The sequence below is a fragment of the Apodemus sylvaticus genome, chromosome 1 (genome assembly GCF_947179515.1).
Source record: "Apodemus sylvaticus chromosome 1, mApoSyl1.1, whole genome shotgun sequence".
Taxonomy (NCBI): Eukaryota; Metazoa; Chordata; class Mammalia; order Rodentia; family Muridae; genus Apodemus; species Apodemus sylvaticus.
The window spans coordinates 13158992-13176213 of NC_067472.1; positions in this window are offsets into that span (position 1 = coordinate 13158992).

Below are 17222 nucleotides of genomic sequence, written 5' to 3' on the forward strand. Positions count from 1 at the left end.
TGCTCCTGTTTCTACTGTGTCCATGCGAATAAAGAGCCGCATGATAATATAACCACTAATTCACCCCTGTTTCTTCCTGTCCTGGCTACCGGAATGGGATCTGTGGCAGGATTCTAAATGCAGAAGACAGGAGGTTAGCTCTCTCCGGACCCTAGAATCATTCATGACAGCAGAACAGAAAAGAAGCATGTGAGCTTGATCCCACGTGCGAAGTCTTGTGTGAACACAGTCATTCTCATCAAGAAACTTCTGTCCAGGTTTAGGTTTGTACAGATGTCTTAGCTAGGGTTCAAAATACTGAAAATTTTTGACCTATATTAGCCAGGAGACCTACTTTCCACACAGGTGTGTAAAAGAAATAATGCCTGCAAAGGAAAAGGAAAGGGCACAAAATGGCTTCAAAGATGGCAAGGAATGGCACGGTACAAGTCACTGCAGCTCCATCTGTGCGATTATTATAGAGTGGAAGTCTTAGGTACTAACTATACTAAAATGCAGTATGCTACACACATGGACAGACTAGGAGGAGAGGGAGACAGAGAACATAGATGACATCTTAATAAGGTAAAGATCACAATTTTGACGTAGCAAACCCTCTAAGACATAATTGTACAATTGTTAAAGGAGTCTGTCCTGAGTAGTAGTAGTAGTAGTAGTATTAAATAATAATAATAATAATAACAATAATAATAATAACAATAATAATAGTAGTTAAACACATGGTGTATTTAGACCCCCCCAAAATAATATGCATCCACTAAGTAGTTTATATTCATTCACAAAAATGCATATAAACGTACCGGAAAAATTAGAATAAATAGTAAGCTACCTTTAGGTCTGGAAATGGGGTAAGACACAGAGTGGTTTAAAGGACTTGACTCTATTTATACTTTGAAATATTTTCAAACAAAAATGCATTTAAATGGAGCTACAAAGCACTCATGTATTTAAGAGTCATAACAATTAAAAGATGGGAAATGAGTAGACACAATGCAAATGAGAAAATGAACACATCTGCAAGGGGACCCTCTCCTAGATGAGCACTGGTATTCAAAAAGGCATACCAACATAATCATCAGAGGATTCGTGTCAGGCAGGCAGATTTGGTTTCGAATGCAGCCTCGGGCTAATGACAGGAGACTGGTGTTTCATATCTGCTCAATGGGAATATAAATGCTGCTTCACAGAATTTCTGAAAAGCTTAAATAGCCTTAATATCAGGGAATTCACTTCCCTGCCAGGGGCTGGGAGACCCTGTGGCACACCAACCATCTCATCATTGGAGGGAAAGATGCCCTATACAATTCTGGGCAGACAGCAGCTGCCTTATAGATACATACACAGCAGTGTACAGACACTGCCATCTCATCCTCCCCATATCAGCAATAAACAACCAAAAGGCACATGGTAAGACAGAACAAATGTTACACACAATCAGAGATAGCCTCCGGCAGGTGGCCAACATGCACAAATTGAAGTCTGGGGAAAATAGATTCAGTGTTGTTTCACCAACTTTTCCTGGGGACAAAAATAATGAGGCTCACACTAGAAGGTTCCAGACACTCTTAGCAAGGCACTTCTGTTTGGGGAACAGATGTTCACCATTTCCCTTTAAAATTTCAATGTGCCCAGTTGGGGCCATGTGATGTATGTGCAATTACATCTGTGTGCAGACATCCAGAAACTTCCCAGGTAAATATGGCCTGATATTTAAAAAATGGGAGCTCACAGGAGTCTCAGACCATCTACCCACCCTAAAGATCCAAAAGACTAAGTCACATGTTTAAACTGGCCCCCACCAACACACAGAGACAAGTTCAGTGATAAAAGAATCTTTACACATTGAAAGCACTGAATGGTTTTATTAATTATTGTCATCAATTGATGCTGTCTCCTCCTCTCCAGGGGAGTCAGCCTACAGAGAAAAGAGGTCCCCTTTGTATGTCTCCTCCATGAAGCTACTCCCAGGCTGTCTCTGACTTCAGAGCTCCCAGCCTGGCTCACCCCGAGTATTGCTTTCTAGCAACAAAATACCTTCTTCTTTTGTGCTCCCGTTTCATGCTATTGTTTAATTTTTGTATGTGATACTGCTCTCTGCTAACAGAGCCTCCTGAAAGGTCAAGGGACCACCTTGGATATCTCTTGTAGCCTCTCAAACATGCTGAATGGTGCCATGCAGGGCTGACACTGGAAAAAGGGAAAGTATATTCCAGTGCATGGAGGAGTTACTCTGCAGATTCTCTTCTGACTTTGAGAATACTGTGGGAGATTAACAACAAAGTGCCTCCCCACAGGTTGCTCTGCCAGGTTCTACAGCTCATCCAGGGGAGGACAAGGACCAAAGTCCTCTAACTCCTGACACCTTCCTTCCCAGGAGGAAAAAAAGCAGAAGTGTTCTGACAGCAAGGAGCAAAGGCAGCTCCCTTTCAGAGGCTTTGTCATCCCATCTCCTCACGGGAGTGAAACTCGAATTTTCATGCCCTGCTGCCTGTCCAGTGTCAGCCCTGTGATATTATCTAAATACACAATTGCTCTGATTGGCCCTAAGGTCTATCCCCCAAATGCTGTGGACACACATATCAATGCTATAAAGCAATCGGTTTGGTAACATTTACATTTGCAAGGGTAGGCAGGAAAAAACAATTGGTTAAAAGGTAGGCTTACCCTCAAATCCTAAAGCATCCCTTATACCATTCAGAGAAGCGTACTTTCCGAGATCAGAAGCTGTGCCCATCTGGACCCAGGCTGCCTCAAAAGTATTCCCAAGGCCTTAGATGACCTTTGGATCATTGTCAAATACAAGCGTACTAAAATTTTACAGCATAAATATCTTTAAATACAGAACAAACTCATGGGCAGCATAGGCAACCATTCTAGCTGCACAAACCACCCAGAAGACAGCATACAAAGGTTCTGGTTTGTATAGACACATATCCACAGGCATATACATACATTGCATATCCTCTAATCTGTATGTTTACAAAGTTCAAACTCATCCTTTATATCATCTCTATCCCATTTCTTCTTAGCATAATGTTGTAAACAGGACCCACGTTGCTCTTTTTTTAAAAAAAATAAAACCCTCCAAGACTGCAGTGTATGAATGCATCATAATTTACTTTAATTATCTTCTCTACCCAGTTGGTCACTCTCTAACCACACATTCCTGCATGAAAATCATGAGTATATCTTAAGTTCTTTCACTGGATTGGATTTTTGCAAGTGTAACCACTAGTTGAAAGGATAAAAACTATTATTAAGTTATCAACTCGTTATCGGCTCCCCTGTAGAGATGCCCTGGTGAGTCTCCAGTTTCACTGAGAATTCATGAGTGTCTGTCTTATCACATGCTGGACAATTTGAGTTTTATCACTTTGAGGTTCTAAAGCAGAGTTGCCAAAAGGATGCTTACTCTGGCATCAGAGTTACAGAACTCCATGAAGCCTTCACAATGAAGTGCATAAAGAAACTTTTATTATTCAGGACTCTTTCATATGGTTAATGTTACTGAGGTTTGACTCACATGTGTTAATGTCTTGCAGTATGAACTATATTATAAACAGTATCTGAGAACAGTTTAAATGTCTTAACTCATCTTAAAATAACAAACATTATTAAAAACAGTGCAAACATCTGGACAGACAGTGGCATCATCGAAGGAATTCTGATTTTCTAAGAAGACTGCACTGAAGATCCTCCTGTCTGCTTGGTCAGTTGCTCTGTTAGGGCAAGGCACATCATTCGATGTCTAGAAAACCCAACTGGAGAATAATGAGAACATGCGAAATGATTTTGCCTTCATTATTCTCCTGGAAAGGGTCATGGTGGCGCACCACAGGGATTCCTGGACCATGCTTTGAGTTTTGACACTTTAAGTCAAACAATCTCCAAGACCCAGGAGAATGAAAACGTAAGAGGTTTTTTTTTTTTCTTTTTTAATTAACTCTACAGAGTTCTCACAAATCTCTCTCTGTTCGAACTCCTTTCCTCTCCAGACCCTTTGAAGTTAACTCTGGCTTCCTACAGAAAGCTTCCTCATGTTCCTGCCCTCCAGTGACCTTGACTTTTCCTGGTTTTCTCTAGGTTTTATATCTCTGCTGCACAACTTGACCTGCAGCATCTGATTTCCACAGTCGTTTGTCCCCACCAAAGCTATAAGCTGCTTGAGGTCAGGGATGAGGACGTTGGCACATGCTTTGGCTCCATAATAGATTTCTCGGAAGGCTGCCACCCTAAGCCATGGTAGCAATCAAGTAACTAACATTTGCATAGTGCTTCATATGAGATAGTTTTTCTTGAAACATTCAGTCCTCACAGTGACCCTCTGATGTAGGTATTTCATCTCTTTCATAAAAATTCAGAAACAGAGACCCAGAAAGGTTAAGAGACTGAGCCAGTCACAATGCAGGGACTTGAACCTGGTCATCAAGGCTCTATTTGTGTAAGCAACAATTGCTAAACATCTGCATCTTAGAGCATCACATAAGAGGGGATTGTATCTACTCAGGATGTGAGGCGCTCATGAGCATTCCCTATCAGAAGGCAATAGATTTTTTAAAAAGAGGAGTGTATAAGTTGACAATTAGGATAAAATCCTAGTTCCTATGCTTACTAGTAGCACACCTAAAACACTGCTTAACCCTCCTCGGCCTCAGTTTCACCATGTCTAATATGGATATGACTATTAGCCACTGGGTAGAATTGTTAGGAGAGTTTTGTGAGGAAAATCTACATAAATCAGATGGCCAGAACAAGCCAGAGGGGTCAAGGTCACCACAAGAAGACATACAGAGCCAACTAACCTGGGCCCATGGGGGTCCATCTAACCTGGGCCACCAACCAGGGAGCGCGCAGGAGCTGGACCTAGGCCCCCTATGCATTTGTAGCAAATTTGCAGCTTAGTTTTCATGTGGGCCCCCTAACAAGTGGAGCCAGGGCTGCCTGGTCTCTGTTCCCTGTCATCAGATGCCCTTCCTGTACCTGGACTGGCTGACTGGGCCTCAGGGGCAGAGGGTGTGGCTAGAGTAGGGTGTCCCAGAGTAGGGTGGTACCCAACAAGGATTCCCCTTCTATGAGGATGAGAGGGGACAATAAGGGATTTGTAAGGGTAGGGCTGGGAGGAGAGGAGGGAGCTGTTATCAGAATGCAAAGTGAATAAATAAGTTATTTAAAACATAAGAATCAGATCAGTTCCTTGACAGAATCTGAGTCCATCCTAGAGCTATGGACTCACCATTGTCTATTTGTCCTGTTTCCCATTTTGGAAACAGATGATTTATTGAAATTTAGGTAGGCGTTTCCTGTACCAAGAGGAACTAGACTACTAAACAAAAAAGTATTTTATCCAAAACAGTTTGATCCAGAGGCCTTGGAACATAGATGATGGAGAAATCCATATCCAAAGCTGTTCTCGTCCAACCTAGGCCGGAATCTTTCAGACTATTAGCTGTAGATCCAGTTCCCACATCCCACTCTGCTCCACACACAGTCACTCCCCAAGCCCATATCCTCTGGAAGTCATTGGGATTCTGCACCTGTTCTAAGATGGGCTGCCCCCTGGTGAAAGGCATCACTCAATCGGGCAAGCCAAGAAGTTGAGCAGAGCTGGGGCTCCCACCAGGAGTGCAGAATCACTCAGCCAGTTGACAAACACTGAATCTGGCAAAAACATGATCCAAATCAACCCAGAAGAACAAACTTAAGCATTCATCAAGCTCTGTGGGTTCTGGTTGAATGGGCTTCTGGAGTCATGTTATAGACATTTCTTGTTTCCAATTAAAAACAACACTTCACAGTTTGATGAGAGACTCTGCTCTCTGGAAGATGACAGGGTTGGACTCAATGACCTCAAAAGACCCCTGCCATGCCAACATTTTGTGCATCTGATCAAGTTCCAAATGGCTTCTGGCAGCTCCCAGAATATAGACCCATGCTCCAAAAATGCAGATCTCTCAGAACTGTGAACCCATTGAGATTTTGAGAGAGGGAGAAGGAGAGGAGAGGAGAGGAGAGGAGAGGAGAGGAGAGGAGAGGAGAGGAGAGGAGAGGAGGGACAAGGGAGGGAGAGGGAGAGAGAGAGAGAGAGAGAGAGAGAGAGAGAGAGAGAGAGAGAGAGAGAGAGAGAACACGGAAGTGAGAAGGATGTTTCTGGAATCCACATAGGGCTGCCCAGGAGTAAGCCAGTCTATGACCACAAAATCTCAGCACCAGTGAGAACAAATCAAAAAGATCACATGTGTTTGGAGAGACATTGTCATCACTGACTAAACTACCAGAGAGCAAAACATGAGTGAGACCTGGGGGTCAAAGGTTAACAGTGTTAAACCCAGAATGTGGACCCTAGAAATAGTGTCATAGAACACATGGGTGATTGTTTGAGACAGCTTCTAGGCTTCTAAGGAAATGGCTTAGGAAAGCAGTTAGTAGTGAGGAGAGAGAATTAAAGGTATAACTAAATAAAACTGTATACTGCTATGCCTCTCCTGCATATTCGTTGGTATGCTGCAAAGAGGCCAAGTAGCTGAGTGTGCAAGCTCAGTGTGCAAAATGAGTGTGCAAGCTGCAAATTCAGAGATATGGCTTAAAGTCCTGGCTCCACATCTCATAGCTGTGTGGTGGGAATCAGGTTTATAATGCCTTTCAGTTTTCTCATGTTGAAAATGGGCGAAACTGTCTTAACTAAGTACCCCGCGGGCCTGTTTGAGAGCCCAGTAATGGAAAGTGTCATAGAGCATCTGCGACATCAGAACAGACATGCGATATGCTCATAGTAAATGCTGGTCATTATTAACACGATGGTGGTCATGGCATCGATGACAATATGTAGGCTGTGACAGTATCAACTAGTGACAAGGGAGCTCTTGGAAAAGAAGGATAACTTCATGAAAAGAGACTAATTGAAGATTGTCTATTGGGAGGCCAACAGAATAGGATGTGTACATCTAGAGGCTTGAAGCATGAAAAATGTAAGCATCTCTAGGGGTAATTGAGGAAACCGTCCTGGTTTAAATGAGGCTTCTACTCAGGTTTAGGGAGTTTAGACAAGCAATGCCTTCTAATGAGCATGTGCTTACCTTGTGACAGAAAAAGGCCCTCCAGGCTTCCTGAATGAGACAGAAACCCCAAAGCCCATTTGGAAAGGCTGATCTGACTGATCTGCTGGGAAGTCTCCAGGATGGTCTGGGGAAGCAACCACTCCTGGAGTTTATCAGGGATCTATTTCACTAGGCTGCTGGACAGCACACCATAAGAAACCAACAACAACACCAACAAGGATCAAAAAGAAATGCTATTGTTTACTTCACATAGGCAGAGACATAGGGGAGGAGGAAGAAACAGGCAAGGAAAACTAAGATGTCAAGTCCAAGTATCTAAAAAAAAACAGAGTCATCATTGACAGAAACAAGAGTGGAACCAGACTACAAACTGCCTGTCTGGGCTATAGCCCCTAACATCAGAGCCTGGAGACAGGAGGAGACAAGGATGTGATTTCCAGCACAGCCAGATACTTGGGAGGCCCAGGGCACACATGGCACCACATCTGTCCACTGACAGATCGCAGGCCCTGGCTACCGTTCTGAGATCGGCCAGTTATTGACCATCCTAGAGACAGAAGAGTAGTGACCTCTCAAGAAGGTCAGAGCACTCCTAGTGGCTGACAGATGGACAAGGAGTGTGCTAGCCTCAAGCTTGGCACATGAAATTTGACTTGCACGCCTATCATTACAGAGCATCTCAACTCTGGGATGATGGCAAGATGTCCAAGATATTTGATGGATGAAAGAAGACAATTCTGGCAACCACGGGTCCCTGCCCTGTGAAACCTCTGTCCTGTGGAATAATCCTTTCCTCCTTCTATGTCCTGACCTACTTGGTAGAAGCAGCAGAGAGCTAAATAGTTGTCATTTTCTGCGTTATCAACATTGGCCATGCAATTCATCAGGAGTACAGGAGCATGAAAGAAAATTTAGGTGGGACTTTCTAAAAATGGCACTAGTCAGGGAGTTTCTATATTAAGCCCCTGGATGTAAATAAGAAAACCTGGTGTGAATGCTCCATTTGTTGAGGCTCTAGACACTGGTGGCTACTTTATCTGTCTCTGGCCTGAGACCCTCTCCCTGACTGGGGCCCATCTGCAATCCTGGTCAAACATATCTGGATCTCTGAACAGCTCGATTTCACCAATCCATGGCAGGACTGTCACCTAAAGGAAATGTGTAAATCTGTTAGTTTTAATGTGTCAGGTAAGTAGAACTTTATATTTAAGAGCTTGTTACTGTAAACCATAGTATAGCATAACATGCAAATGCATCCAGTCTGTTGTATATAAAACACATTTAGATTTTATAGGAAGCTGTTGTTTCATTCTTTGACCCAGATATCAATCCACGAATGTTTAGTGAGTGTCTGTTTTATGACGGGTGTGATGTTAGATGCTACAAAAACACTGAACACATTGGGAAGCGTTAACAGACATTCTGGCTAGAGAGCAACCGATGTGAAGAGAAGAGAGATAGGTGGAGAGAAACCTCGGAGACTTGAGGCAATAGCAAACCCCACAGCACTTTATTGGTGCAGTCTCCCTGTCTTATTTATCCCCTAGGTTAATAATGTCCAGTGGTAATGGGAGTGCAAAGAGGGGCACTACTCCATCGAGTACTTCAGAAACCCAAATCCACGCATCTTGGGTTGTAGTCCCCTTTATATCTGGGCTCTCAGTTGTCCTTATTGGTATGAAATGGAGAGCATGAGAGATAGAGTGGGGCCTGCAGGGAGGCCAGGATGGAAATGGCATCTGTGTTTTCTTGGCCTCTTTCTAAGGAATAGAGTCATGGGACTTGGGTAGGTCATCTTCACTGCCAATTTGACTAGATCTGAAGATCACCACAGAGACACACCTTTTAGTATGTCTCTCAGCATGTTTCTGGAAATATTTAACTAAGGTGAGAAGAGTGCTCTGAATGTAGGTGCTAACGCCCCATGAGCTGTAGTCCTGGGTTGAATAGAGAAAGATAAAGGAAGCCTAAATGTTCACCACAGCTTTCTTTTTATCTTACTTACTTACTTACTTACTTAATTAATTAATTATTTTCACTCCATATTTTATTCCTCCCTCGCCATCTTCACATGGATGTCCTCACCCCCAGTCCCCACCCCAGTGACCTCTCAACTCCCTGGGGCCTCCAGTCTCTTAAGGGTTAGGTACATCATTTCTGAATGATCACAGACCCGACAGTCCTCCACTGTATGTGTGTTGGGAGCCTCACATCAGCTGGTGTATGCTGCCTGTTTGGTGGTCCAGTGTTTGAGAGATCTCACAGGGGGTTGAGGGGCACGTCCAATCAAATGAGCCTGCTGGTCCTCCTGCAGGGTCACCCTTCTCCTCAGCTTCTTTTAGCCTTCCCTAACTCAACAATAGGCGTCAGCAGCTTCTGTCCATTGGTTGAGCACAAATATCTGCATCTGACTCTTTCAGCTGGTGGTTGGGTCTTCTGGAGTGTGGTCATGTTCTGTTCCTCTTTGTGAGTGGCTCACAGCCTCAGTAATAGTGAGGCTGTGGAGCACTGTCTAACAGCAAATATAATGCAACCTGCTTCTTCCTGTTCCTGCCTCCATGACATCCTGGCTATGATGGACTGCAGCCCATCTGTGAGCCCAAGTAATCCTTCTTCCGCATACACTCTCATCTGGAATTTTGTCACAGCAATAAAAACAAAAAATTAATACAGGTTGGCATCTATTCACAAAGATAGACAAACACAGCTCAGATATCCACCCTGGATGAAAAGGGAAAGGTTCAGTGAACAGCAAACCAGTGTCAATCACAACAAGAGGTTGTAGAATTTCCAGAATTTTTGAAATTAGGATTTCTATTTTACTCATAAAAAGAATCTATAGCTAATGAACTTTAGGTTTATAAGGAGACTGGATAAATATGAGACATCTGTGAATATCACATTCGGGAACTGTGATTTCTGAATATAATATAAATAATATAATAATACCAAATAAAGCCTCTAGCTTCCTTGACACACTAGTCTTGATGCTCAGAATATAACCTTGAAAGAATATGAAGTATGTATCATACACGTAATATCATTTTTACTTTCATCCCAATATTTCAGCAGAGAAACTTGGTTCAAAGAGGCCAAATGCATGACTAAAGTTCACTTCTCTGGAAGATGTCAAAATGAGGGTTTGAGACCAGGTTGCCTTGACAACAGAACTCAGATTCTTCTCCAAGTACCAGACTGGCTCCTCAAAAGCACTTCACAGAGCCAGCCAGACATGATACCTAGCAGACAAGGTAGACTCCTGATGGCGCTAGGCAGCAAGCAGTCAACTCTGGAGTTGGATTGCCACTCTGTGTCCTACCTGCCCGGGAATGAGCACAGGAAATGATGAGAGGCTACGAATATCTGAGCATGTGTCCTGAAATGGCCGGCCACTGACAAGAGTGGTTATACTGAATAAAGTAAGCTGCAATAGTGTTTTCTGTCTACTTTTTACACTGACTTCTAAAATCACACAAAGTCCTACAGTGACTTCCAGATTAAATCTTTTACCAGATTATAAAAGGGATGAGGAAGGTAAGAAGTTAGATGAACGAAGATGAAACCAGAGAAACCAGAATCTTGGGTGGAAATAAATCTTTGCAATATGAAAATTACCGGTTCTTAAAGAACAAGGAGGGACAAGGAGGAGACTGGTTATACGTAAAGGTGCTTGCTGTCATGTCTGACCACCTGACTTGAATCCTCAGAACTCAGATGGTGAAAGGAGAGACCTAATCCCTACCAGGCTGTCACGGGACCTCCATACTCATGTCATTGAATGCATACATGCATACACACAGACTTGTATGCACATGCACACACAATTATACAGTAAAAGCAATAAAACGATAGCAACAACATTTAAGTTAAAGTGCCTTGATAACTTTAGCTCTCTGTAAATCGGCTTTTGGAGTATTGTATATATTTTGGTAGTGCTTTTCTTAATAACTGTATCTAACATGGAAAAAGTCTCTCATATGAGAAATGATCTCCCATATCAGTGTAAAAAGTTCCACGTTTAGATAATAGTTTCTTTGTATTAAACAGTAAGCATTCCTTAGAATCACAGACCATTTAGTGACCAACTATGGCATATGTGTTAAATGCATAATGGTCTCATGCAGGCTATTTTAGTAGACCAATGTTTTCTAAGACATTAGGCCCTAGAATAGAAACCAAAAATATGATGTAGTCTGATAGACTCTGCCAGGATCCACAAATGTGAGCCCAGTGTTAAACCCAGCACCTCCTCTAAGCTGTTCCAGACACCTGTCTGATATGCCACATCAGGGAAGAGTAAGGTTTGCTGCACCAAGCTAGCTAGTAAATACTGTAAGATGACCCAAATCTGCCACCACAGCCTAATCCCTAGAACAAGTTCCTACTTCTTCTTGCACCATACAACCTCTCTTTCTACTTAGAAGCACCAAAACTCAACTAGCCTCTTAGGAAAAAATCTGCACCCAACACTTGACTCAGAGCTCTGCCTTCTTTGAGCCTCTGCCTATCTTAACCATCCCAAACTCACATCCCGCATGGCATTTTGTCTGTGGTGACTGGAATGCTTATCTGACTCACAGTGACTGTAATGGCAGTACATCAAACTAAGGAGCTGCTGACTATCATGATTCTGCAAGCCTTAAAAGGCCTGCAGTTTAAGGACAGGCAAGCCACACTCAGCCAGAGGTTGAGCAGCCTACTTCCTGTGTATCTGCGGCCTAAGCTGGATTCCTTCCATAGGGGGAGAGGAGGACTCATCACCTCAGTGCTTTGTCATAAGATCAGGGAGGAAGCACTCGTGTCTCACAAAGAAGGAAGTGAAAACCCCAGCAGTAAAAAGATGTGCCAAAACCATCTGGACAGTGCAATCTGGCCAGACCCCTGTGGCTATAACCACAGTGCCTAAAGCAACAGTTTACCTCCAGGTTGGAAAATGGTGGTGATAAAAAATAATGGGATCTGGCCAGACAGATAAATCCCAGCCAAGAAAAGGACCCTGACTAAGGGGAAATGGAAGAAAAATATTTATATATACATATAAAGAGACATTATCTTCTTCTACAACACATTTCTTTGAAGTTACAAATCTATGGTGTCTCTTTATTCCTGTTAGAGGGGAAAACAAAAGCCCAGAGATTTATGAGCACTGCTGTTTATTTATAATCCAAGAACTCTCCTCATACCATATGGCTGTGGAATTTACAGAGAGACAAAGTGAGAGGAAATTGCCTGCTTAATTCAATGGCTCTGGCAAAGCTGGCAGGCAGGGAGAACATCCAAAACTGTTCCCTCCAACACATGTGTCAGCATGTAAGCATGAAGCCATGCATGCAGGGGAGCAGAGGGAGTCCTGGTCTCCCCAGAAAAACTGCAACTCAGTGTGGGTAGGACAGCCATACACCGTTCCATTTCCGTGCACACCAGAAAGATGCACAGCCCATGAAGAGGGGAGAAGAGCAGGAAGCTGAAGGATGAAGGAGTGGCCATTGACCTTGATGGTGAGGAATAGGCACGATGTGGGAATGAGGGTCTTTCTTAGGAAGAGAAAGTGCGCACGGGTCTCTACACTGCTTTTGAGTCACTATTTTCTCTGGGTGCCATTGAGAACCAGATCAGTCTCAGTTGCTCAGTGTTCCTTATCAAGAGAGGCAGTAGCGGGCTGCCCTTAAGGAGCAAGACAAAACTCTACCCTGACCATTGCTTTCTTCTCCTCTGCACATTATAATTTCAAATGAGGGACAAATTGGGAGAGAGGAAAAGGTTGTGACTTAAGAAATGCAAATGATAATAGTTCCTGGGTGGAGAAAGGAATTGCAAAGGGGGACAATTAAATAAGGAGGGTAGGATGGGACTGAGGATGGAGGGACCCCTTAACAGAGCACTTACCCAGCATGTATGGGGCCCAAGTCTTAACTCCCAGAACAATACTGATGGAAAAACCATGGTGGGCCATGGCAGAGAGAAGCCTTGGGCCCCTCAGTCCTCGCAAGCTCTAGAGATAGCACCCGATCACCCACTGCCTAGCTAGAGTCCAGTCGGGTGGCCCATGCCCTGTATCTGGTACATGTACTATGGGTTGCCTTTTTGTGTTGATGGAGCTGCTTTTCTGGGTCACCTCCCAAAATGTTATGTAATTCCCCAAAATGTCCCTAGCTCCAACATTTTCTATGAGCTGCCCCCACACTTCCAAATGTTATGCAATGAACTATTGGCCTTTGTGTCCCAGGACACTGAAATCAAGCTCATCGTATCTCTCATCCTAATTCTCTCAGACCAGCTTCTGCTTCACTCCCTCCTCCCTCCTCCCTTGCCCTTCTCACTTCAGTGATGATGCCAAACCCTACAATCCTCCCTGGTTTTCCTTTCTCTCATCTCTAATTGCTGCCAAGTTCCATTAGCTGTGCTGAAGAAATATTTCATTCATTGCTCCTTCTCTTCTCTCCTCCTGCACAGCCCAAACTTAACAAGGTAACTAACCTGACAAGCTGCCTGGGATGCCCCAGGCCTCCCTTTGCTTGCTGCTCCACTTCTGAACACTCTGTTCCCAGTAGCATCTCCTGTGCCCTCTTAATACTCAGTGGGTAGCACAGGGTCACTGTCCAGCTCAAAGACTTTCATGATGTCACATTTTCTATATAATATAATTGGAATTCATTCACCATCACCATCCACACTACTTACTCCTAGTCTAGAACATTACATGCAATAGAATCTCACAATAGTCAATGATTAAAGAAATGGCAGATGAAAAATACTGAGACAAAAAATGTCTCCCTCCCACCTTTCTCTGAGAAACACTGTGGTGGTAGACAGGACTGGAGGACTTATCAAACTGACTTGCTTTGACTGTTATCAGTATGAAAAACAGTGGAAAGAAAGTATAAGGTAGAGAAGAGACAAATGGACACTGGACAGTGGAGTTCCTAACAAGAAAGAGAGATGAGGCCCAGTCAGTCCACAGCCATGATAACTAAGAAGGACTCCCCGCTCCTTCAAAAGAATTCTGCAAATAAAATACAAGGCCCTAGAAAAGCCAGGTCAAAGTAATTTATGGACAGAGGGTGGACAAAGATAAATGAAATGAATGTGTCAGTGAAGAGTGTGGTGGAAAGGGAGGGAGAGCAGGCGCCAATAAGAGACATAAACTTGCTGCAGGAGAAACACTGGCATCCTTATGAGGACAACAAAGGGGAGTCTCAGGAAAGCAGATGTCTGCCAAGAAGTCTACATGCAGCCAGCCTTTGCCAGAGTTGAAAACAACTAGCAAGCCAAGGTGCTGCTCATCTTACCACTGAGACCCCTTTCTACACAAAGAATTAATGAAGCCAAGAGCCCCGGGAGCCTAGAAGGCAAAGCCCGCAGCCCCAGAAACAGATTCATCAAAAACACCCACAAAGGAAAAGTTTCATATCAAGGGATTCGAAAACCAAAGTCGGTCCACACACAAAAGACAGTAGGTAAGAAGAAGGCCTGTGACCTCTTAGAGCCATGGGAACCATATCACATGCCACAGGTTGTGTCCCAAAGCCACAGAATCATTCCAGAAGGGACATCAATCTGGAATAAACTGTACTGAAGGTAAAGATTGCCAGACCGACATGGTAAATGGTGTGGGAAATGTTCCAAGCCCTTCTAGGCTTAAAGTGAGGTTGTGTGTCACACAGTGATGCTCTTGGGGCAGCCTGCTGCCCTTGTTTAAGTTCAAGTCTGTGAGTCCCTGCTTGCAGGGTCTAAGGACTAAGGACTAAGGGCTAAGGACCCACATCAGTGTCCTATTGTGATACTATCTTATAATCACAAACAAGTGTGGACTAAATACCTGTCCAATGTCCTCGGGACAAAAATCAACCAGTCCACAAACTGAAAGAATGGACAAAGTCTGGAATTTGGTGAGGTTCCCAGTGAAAAGTAGAAAAGGTAGGCAGAGGCTAGAAGGGGTGAGAGTTGAAGCAAAAAATTGCAATTATTAATCATAACAAAAATGTGAAAACAGAATTGAGAATCAGAGAGGGCAACTAGTACTAAGGAGAACCACTATTCATGATAGACACAAAGGATGACATCACACAAAGAGGTTGTGAAGAGTTCTACAGTCACTGATCATGTTAGATGCAAAGAATGATGTGACACAAAGAGGGGACATGAAGATGTCTACAGTGAGAGTGACGTGTAGAAGGGTCCTGAGGCAGGAAAGACACTTAAAGAGCTTTGAAAACCTTGTAAGGCTCAAGTACAAGAGCCAGAAGAGAGGCAATCAATAAGAAGACCCTGCACACCACACCCGGAAATCACGAAGGAGAGACAAAAACGTGAAATGCATTCTGTGCCTTAAGTACAAGCCTTAGGTCACAGTTACCTTTCTTGGCATTGGTTTAACTAAGTATTAAATAAGCTATGAGCACTTCTGATTTTAGATAAAATGGAAAGACATGGGAAAAGTTCTGGAAAAAATAAGATATATAAAATGATTAATTTCTTTCATTGAATATCATACAATAAAGAAGTGGGACCCCAAAGGACAGGAACTAAATAAAGTTTACAATTGCCCTAGACTACTGTCTATAAGTATCTAGGACACGTACACAGATAAGAAATGGAGGGGAAGCCACTACCTTCTGGAGTACAGCAAATGGAACAGGGGAGTCTAGCAGACAAACATAGCTAGGACTTACAACAATCTCTATCCTCTCCTGAAACAGTCCTAGAGAAGAACAAGGTTACACAGGCAGGGTAAACTCTGGATGTGTGAAGACCACCCCCCTCAAGTTTTTAGCTGGTACTAATCAGCATGGGGAGAAACCCCTAAAATAACAATGGCTAAGGTCAAAAACTCAATGATAGCAAATGCTGGCAAGGATGTGGAGAAAGAGGAACACTCCTCCATTGTTGGTGGGATTGATTGAAAGCTGGTACAACCACTCTGGAAATCAGTCTGGTGGTTCCTCAGAAAACTGGACATAGTACTCCCTGCAGACCCAGATATACCACTCCTGGGCATGTACCCAAAGATGCTTCAACATATAACAAGGACATATGCTCCACTAGTCCCTTAAAGAAATACAGGAGATCATGGATCAACAGGCAGAAGCCCTTAAAGAAGAAACACAAAGATCCTTTAAAGAATTACAGGAAAACACAAACAATCAAGTAAAGGAACTGAACAAAACCATCCAGGATCTAAAAGTGAAAGTAGAAACAATAAAGAATCACAAAATGAGACATCTCTGAAGATAGAAAACCTTGGAAAGAATTCAGGAGTCATAGAAGCAAGCATCAACAACAGAATACAAGAGATAGAAGAAAGAATCTCAGGTGCTCAAGATACCATAGAAAACATTGACTCAAAAGTCAAAGAAAATGTAAAATGCATAAAGCTGGTAACCCAAAATATCCAGGAACTCCAGGACACAATGAGAAGACCAAACCTAAGGATTATAGGTATAGAAAAGAGCAAAGATTTCCAACTTAAAGGGCCAGTAAATATCTTCAACAAAACTTAGAAGAAAACTTTTCTAACCTAGAGAAAGAGATACCCATGAACATACAAGAAGCCTTCAGAACTCCAAACAGACTGGACCAAACAGAAACTCCTCCCAGCGCATAATAATCAAAACACCAAATTCACTAAACAACAAAAGAATATTAAAAGCAGAAAGGAAAAAAGTGCAAGTAACTTATAAAGGCAGACCTATCAGAATTATACCAGACATCTAACCAGAGACAATGAAAGAAGAACCTGGGCAGACCTCATACAGGCCTTAAGAGAACACAAATGCCAGCCCAGACTACTATACCCAGCAAAACTCTCAATCATTATAGATGGAAAAAAACCAAGATATTCCATGATAAAACCAAATTTACACAATATTTGTCCACAAATCCAGGCCTACAAAGGATAATTGATGGAAAATGCCAACACAAGGAGAGAAACTACACCCTAAAAAAGGCAAGAAAGTAATCTTCCAACAAACCCAAAAGAAGATACCCACACAAACACAAAAATAACATCAAAAATAACTGGAAGCAACAATCACTATTCCTTAATATTTCTTAACAACAATAGACTCAACTCCCCAATAAAAAGACATAGACTAACAGACATATTTCTCATGTACATTTTCAATTTTATCAGAAAATGTGTGTAATTACTCTTTTAAATAATTTATT